The 7,114-nt window shown below is 44.4% G+C and overlaps 1 long non-coding RNA gene across 1 annotated transcript in view; it reads left to right on the top strand.

Annotated features, from left to right (window-relative positions):
• Positions 1-5,784, top strand: part of LOC138738859 (uncharacterized) — an 11,219-nt gene extending 5,435 nt beyond the window's left edge. The window contains exon 2 of the long non-coding RNA XR_011341821.1: positions 4,764-5,784. This is a non-coding gene — a long non-coding RNA (uncharacterized lncRNA). The remainder of the gene's footprint in view (positions 1-4,763) is intronic.
• The last annotated feature ends 1,330 nt before the right edge of the window (positions 5,785-7,114 follow it).

Here is a 7,114-nt window from a genome sequence, read left to right on the forward strand (position 1 = left end):
CTGCGCTGTCGGTAAAGAGTTTGTACGTTCTCCCCGTGTCTGTGTATGATTTTTCCCAGAGGCTCAGGTTTCCTCCCATCATTCAAAATGTACTGGGGTGTAGGTTAATAGGGGTTAAATTGGGTGGCACGGACTCATGGGCCAAAATGGCCTGTTACCGTGCTGAATGTCTAAATTATTGCTGCAACCCAAGTTCGAATCAGGTGCTAACTGTAAGGAGTTTATATAATCTGTCTGTGACCTCTGTGGATTTTTTCCAGGTGCTCTTATTTCCTCCCACCCCTAAAATGTACAGGTGTTGGTAGGTTAATTGGGTGTAATTGGGCTGCATGAGTTTCATGGGCCGCAAGATACCATGATATATTGTTAGAAAATATAATTCAGTTTTATCTGGAATAAATCATACTAGTGACTGTTACTGGATGAAATCAGACCAGTCTCAACATTGGACCGAGCGCTTCTACTCACAATCAGATTTTAACATCTGTGATTTTTCATGTGCACATAACAACATTGGGCAACACATAGTTCAGATCCTCCCACTGTAAACTGAAGTTTAAGGCTCCAGAAAGCAGCTGTGGCTGAGTTACAGAGAGGAAGGAGTACAACGAGGTGTGTTCTTCATTTATTTTGTGATTTAAAAGCCCCCTCCAGAGGCAGTGATTTGACAACCGATCCTTGCAGGTCTGGATCAAAGATTGGGATGCCCACATTTAGCATCCCAGATGGAGCAGCAGATTTGGATGGGGCACCAGCGTGGGAGAACATTCCACTGCCAAGAAATTCCTTGCACAGCAGCGGGCCAGGATCCAGCTCGGAGCTCAGTAACCAGAGGCCTCACGCAGGGTCCCAAGCTGCTGATGACCAGCTTCTGTGAAGCTGGTTTTGGGACTGGGAATAGTGAGGGTTCCTACCAGTGGTGACAAGGGCTCCCAAAGGGCCTCAGGAGCTGACAGTTTCCTCATCGCTCTGAGGATGAAGAAGAACCAGGGGATGGGGGCAGGGGTAATGAATTTGGGTTCACCACAGGAACTGATAGTAGGCTGTATGACCACAGAGGCTAAAGGGGTACAAGGAGCAGCGGCAGCAGAGGAGGTGGTGGACACGATGTTCTCTGAAGGGACGTCATGCATTGACTGGGTGTTGCTGAAATACAGGCTAACAAAGCAAGAAAGTTTCTGATCTATTTTGTGCAGATAACAACAAGTCGAATCTTGAATCTGCTGAACTGAACCCAGATTGTTCAGTGGAATGAAATAGGAAAGTCTCCAGATGCTGTGATTGTAGCAAAAACACAGAAATGCTGGAGGAACCCAGCCAGTCTCACAGCACTCACAAGAGGTAAAGACATAACTGATGCTTTGGGCCTGAGCCCTGCTTCAAGGTATGAGCAAAAGCTGATGAAAAAAAATGGCAGGGGGAAGAGTAAAGACCATCAGACAAGATGTGATAAGTGGAGATGGAGAAGAGGAAAGGTGAAAATTGATGGGGGGGGGGGATGGTTGGCTTTGTGGATGCACAGCTGGGGTAAAAGGAAGAGAGAGAGAGACAGAGACCAAGACAGAGCTGCAGGATAGGAGATATAGGGAGAGATGGGGGAGGGAGGGGAACTAATGGAAAATGAAGTTGATGTTAATGCCATCTGGTTGGACAGTGCCCAGACACAATATAAGGTGTTGTACCTACCATTGGTCAGTGGTCTCAGTCTGGAAGTGCATGTCAGCAAGTGAATAGCACGGGAAATTGAAATGGATGGCCACAGGGAGATCATCACTAGTGCGCAGACAGAGCCGAGGTGCTCAATAGGGGAATTGAAATGAGGTGTACCTCAGCTCTGTCCGCCGCAATAGCGTGGATCTCACAGTGGCCTGCCCCATTTGAATTCCCTGCCCCATTTGAATTCCCTGCCCCATTTGAATTCCCTGCCCCATTTCAATTCCCAGCCCCATACAAATTCCCTGCCCCATTCCATTGCTAACATGTCTGTCCCTGGTCTAATGCATTGCCAGACTGAGACCAACTTCAAATTGGAGGAACACCACCACATATTCTGTCTGGGCACCCCCCAGCCAGATTGCAATAAAATTGACATCCAGTTTCTTTCTCCTTTATAGTAGCTCTGATTCTCTCTTTACCCTTTGACATCTTTCTCCTTTAACCTAGCATTCACAGAGCCAACCTCATTCCCCATTAATTCTCACCTTTTCTTTCTCCTGTTCTCTTTTTCGTATCCAATTATCACTTTTTGTCTGTGGTCTGTAATCCTCCCCCTGCCATTTCTTTTACTCTGATGCCTGCCTGCTCTTTATCATAACTTGAAGGGCTCAGGCCTTCAGGTACCTCCAATGGATGCAGCGAGACCTGCTGAGTTCCTCCAGCATTTCTGTTTTAGCCAGATTGGTCAGTGCCTCTCAAAGACAGAGGGGGGCGCTCTAAACCACAGGGAGATTTTTCTTTCCCAAAGATTCACTATGAAAAAAACATACAATTGGAAAAAAAAGTACAAAGTTTTTTTTAATGTTGTTAGTGTCATATTGCAATTTAGTCAATAAATTCCATTTCTGTACATTGTGGTGCTAGCTAATCATTATGTTGTTTTGCGCCATTGCCACTAAAGTGGCTTCCTGGGTTGACACCACCTTCAATTGTTTGAGCGACTTTCCCCCTGACCTCAGCCCATCAATGTCTAGGAGCAGAAGGATCCTAGACCGTAATCCTTCCCCACCGAGCTCTTATGTTGCACCAACCCTAAGTGTATCCTTCAGCACATACTCCTGCAGTGTGGAATATGCCAGGCAGCAGCATTCCTTCACCAACATCTCAGTGTTCAGGCAGACCAAAGGGCATTTTTCACCTCGCTGATGATCTTCCAATATCTCTGGATGTCTCTCCCTGTGCGCATCTCTAGGAAGAGCTTGTAAACCAGTGAATTCTCTGTAACATTGCTGCTGAGAATGAACCTTGACAAGGACTCTTTTCCATACACACTTTGCAAATTTGCAGTCAGCAAAGAGGTGACTGACTGTTTCCTCCCTATTTCAGTGGTCTCAGGAGCAACTTAAATTGTGGTTGATATTCTGGTTTTGAATCCAGAGGACCCCAAAACCCAGCAGCAATAGATAAGCACCACGACAAAGGGTTATTTTTTAAAAAAAAGTTGATTTTAATTATCTTTGAACATGAAAACAGATTCAAACTTATCTCTATTGTCTTACTTAACCTACTTAACCCCCCCTCCCCCAATTCTAAGTGCACGTGTGTGTAATGTGTATATAAGTTTAGAAAAGTTATTTGGTTCACAGTTCAATCTCACTGGTTGCAGGCAATTCTTGTACTGTGCACAGAAGTTAGCATTAATAAAATTCACCAGTCTTTGGTGCTTAACAGGTAAATGGTTACCATTCAGGAGGGTTCTTGTTGGTTTTCAGAGAGAGAGTTTTCTCATTGAAAGACAGCCACTCCAGTGTCTTGCTGACGAAACTTGCCCCCTTTCAGGGTTCTCAAGGTGATAACCTCTTTCTTTCAGGTCACCACAGAGTTCCTTTCTGTTTCTCCTCTTCCAAGGGAAACACCAGACAGCCAGTCCTCTCCTTTGACCAGGCAGTCTTCCAAAGCTTGCCAGCGTGTCCCTCTGGAACCAAAGTCTCTATCTCTCCTCTCTCTCACTCCCTCCCACTCTGAGAGCAAAGCTGTTCTGCCCCTGCCTGCAAAGATCACATGATCTTCCAGACAGCAACCTGTTTTCCCGACAAAGCTGCTGCTGTATGTTGCTGCATTGTTGCTTTTTTGCAAATAGCACTCCACCCTGAGTCTGTGAGCACTCTGCAAAACTCCTGCAACAATTCTGTGTGTAACCCTAACCCTAATGTGTGTGACCTGCTCTAACAAATCTCCCAATTTATCTCCCAAACACCTCTATATACTCTGTCATACTGGTCATAGAGGAAAAACCTGACAGAGAGGTTTTCTCTCACCACCACCAAGTTAGGTCCTGGTGCATGTTAGTAAGTTCTGGACAGTCTGCTCAGGGTACCAGCCCACAGTATCCACTGGGTCCTTGCCCCTCAATGTCTGAAGGAGGTACCAAGTATTCAAGTATCTCAGGAGAATGTTGATCACTCTACCATCAGAAGCTGCTTCATCAATGCCTTTCCCCCTCCATTCCAATGTAGTTAGCAAGATTCAAGTCCATTCTTGAGGCAGTCTGTACATGCCTGGATGCAGAAAGACCTCAACAACTTGGGGCAGCATGGTTGGCATAGCAGTTAGCACGACACTGTTGCAGTGGCAGCAAACAGGACCACGGTTTGAATCCCATGCTATCTGTAAGGAGTTTATACATTCTCCCTGTATCTGTGTGGGTTTCCTCCAGGGGCTCTCGTTTCCTCCCACTGTTTGAAATGTACAGGGGGTTCTACTGTATTGAGTGCAATTGGGTGGCACAGGATCATGGACAAAATGGACTGTGACGGTTCTGCATGTCTAAATTTAAAGAAAAGATCAGGCATGGTTGGGAAATGACAAGGAACGTTTTTCCCACATAAATGCCTGGTGAATATCATCACCAACAAGAGAGTCCAACTATCTCTCTTTCACATTCAACCATGTTTCCATTGCTGTGTCCCTCATCTTCTATATTCTGGGGATCACCATTGAGCTGGATAAAGGTTGGACTTTAGTAAATATCTTGCTCATAAGAACAAGGCTGAATATTTGGTGTTGAATGACTTGGTGATGACACAAATCTTTCCTCCCCTCTGTAGTACATCTCCTAGAATCAAGTTGATCAACATCATCCAGGTCACACCACTCCAGCTCATTGACACAGCTCCATCACTGCACAATGTGGAATCCCAAATACACAGCATTCATTTGCCAGAAAGGCAACAGACTTGTGGGAAGGTAATCATCTTCAAGTTTCTACTCAAGTTATAAACTGGCCTGATTTGGACATCCACCTCTGTGGTGATATGTGTATCAACCTCAAAGCCATCATCAAATTTGGAGCTCTCCATACAATAGTGTTATTGGAGTATCTTCACTGCTCAGATTGTCGTCTTTCAAGAAGGCAGCTCACCATCACTTTCTCAAAGGCAGTTGAGTCTTCCCTATAATGATGATGTCCTGATGATGAATATTAAGAAACAAGATTTTCAAAAGGCAGCAAATGTTTATTACCTGTACATTGTTTATGACCTGCTGCTGCATTGTAGAACACGCTTCAGTCCCACAAGCCAGAGTTTCTCGTTAGAGTGCCGCAAAACACTGAATTTCATGACTTGTTCGTGACAATAAATCCCAACTCTGATTCTGAATGTAAGAGGCCTTGGGAAAGAAGGGGAACAAAGGTAAAGAGAGGGTTCATATGAATGAGTGATGAAAAGCCTCTTTTGGTGTTCCCAGAGCCTACTTATGAGGGGGACTATTCTCTCTCTCTCACACACACACACACACACACACACACACACACACACACACACACACACACACACACACACACACACACACACACACACACACACACACACACACACACACACACACCCCGACCCTTGCAGGCTGATTTGCCATTCTCTCTGTTATGTGATTGTTTTGCCACAAGAGGACTGCCTTGCAACACTTGAGCTCACCAGAGGTCCCTACTCTCACAGGCCATTTACCACTGCTGCTATTATTCTACATGAGCTATTGAAGGTGATGTCAGTCTTGTCCCATTGGCCCTGATGGATCCTGATGTAATGCTTGAAAACATGCAATCAGGTTATTAAAGTACTCGAGAACCTGGTATGTATCCCAATTTGCTTGATTATGTATTATATACAACAGAAAAAGAGGAGCTACGTGACACCACAACTTCCCTCCTGATACAATGCCTGCAATTTACTTATTTTCTTTGCTTTAGTTCTGCTTACAATATCAGGAAAGATCTTACCCAGACTTCCTCCTTACATACTTTGTAGTAGTTCAAGATGCCTCTTGGGGTGATGAGGGGACAAAGGTCACACCATGGTTTATATTTGCAATGAATCATACTGTACCTTGAACTTCTCTATGACCACTTTGGTGATGCAACTAATTACAGACAGGTGTGGAAGAATTACATAGTAAACACAGCCTCATGATGCTCAGACATTGGTTTGAATATTGATGAAGAAAATATATTTTTAAAAGTATTTTTATTGTCTTTGGGAGTGCCCACACTTTCAATGGAAATAGGTTTATAGCTGCATCATTGAAAGTTCTTTGGATCCGTTTTCAAAACATTTTTGCAGATTTTGAAAATAATACTGTGTCAGCTTATTAAATATTTTCCTGATTCACATGCAAATTGCCTGTTGAAGAAATGGACCAAGATATTTTGTTACTCATGACTCACGTGGAGATGAAGGAATAGATATAAAAACACGTAAAATGTGTTTCACACAGGGTCACAGAATGGATGGTGCAATGCATACGTGGGCGCATGTGCATGCGTGTGTGTGTATATACACATGCAGTCAGAGTGTGAATGGTCTATTTGTGTGCTTGTGTGTGTGTGTGTGTGTGTGTGTGTTTATGTTTTTTCTTTCTCTTTTCTTTTTCTTTGGCTTGGCTTCGCGGACGAAGATTTATGGAGGGGTAATGTCCACGTCAGCTGCAGGCTCGTTTGTGACTGACAAGTCCGATGCGGGACAGGCAGACACGGTTGCAGTGGTTGCAAGGGAAAATTGGTGGGTTGGGGTTAGGTGTTGGGTTTTTCCTCCTTTGTCTTTTGTCAGTGAGGTGGGCTCTGCGGTCTTCTTCAAAGGAGGTTGCTGCCCGCCGAACTGTGAGGTGCCAAGATGCACGGTTTGAGGCGATATCAGCCCACTGACTACGTATCTTTCCCTTGTGTGAGGAAACCAAAGGTAACTCGTGCAGTCACAGGGAGAACATGATAACTCCACATACATATACAGCCCCAGAGGTCAGAAAAGAATCAGCATTATTAGATCTCTGCTAGCAGTGCCATTCTGTGATTTAATTTGATATTAGTGACTATTTCCTCCAATTCCTTAGGAATTCTGAAACATCAGTATGCATCCTATTTGAATTTAGTTGAAGTATTGAGATTGATGTGATGGAGTTTCTTCCT

Source organism: Narcine bancroftii, chromosome 7 (genome assembly GCF_036971445.1).
Source record: "Narcine bancroftii isolate sNarBan1 chromosome 7, sNarBan1.hap1, whole genome shotgun sequence".
Classification (NCBI taxonomy): Eukaryota; Metazoa; Chordata; class Chondrichthyes; order Torpediniformes; family Narcinidae; genus Narcine; species Narcine bancroftii.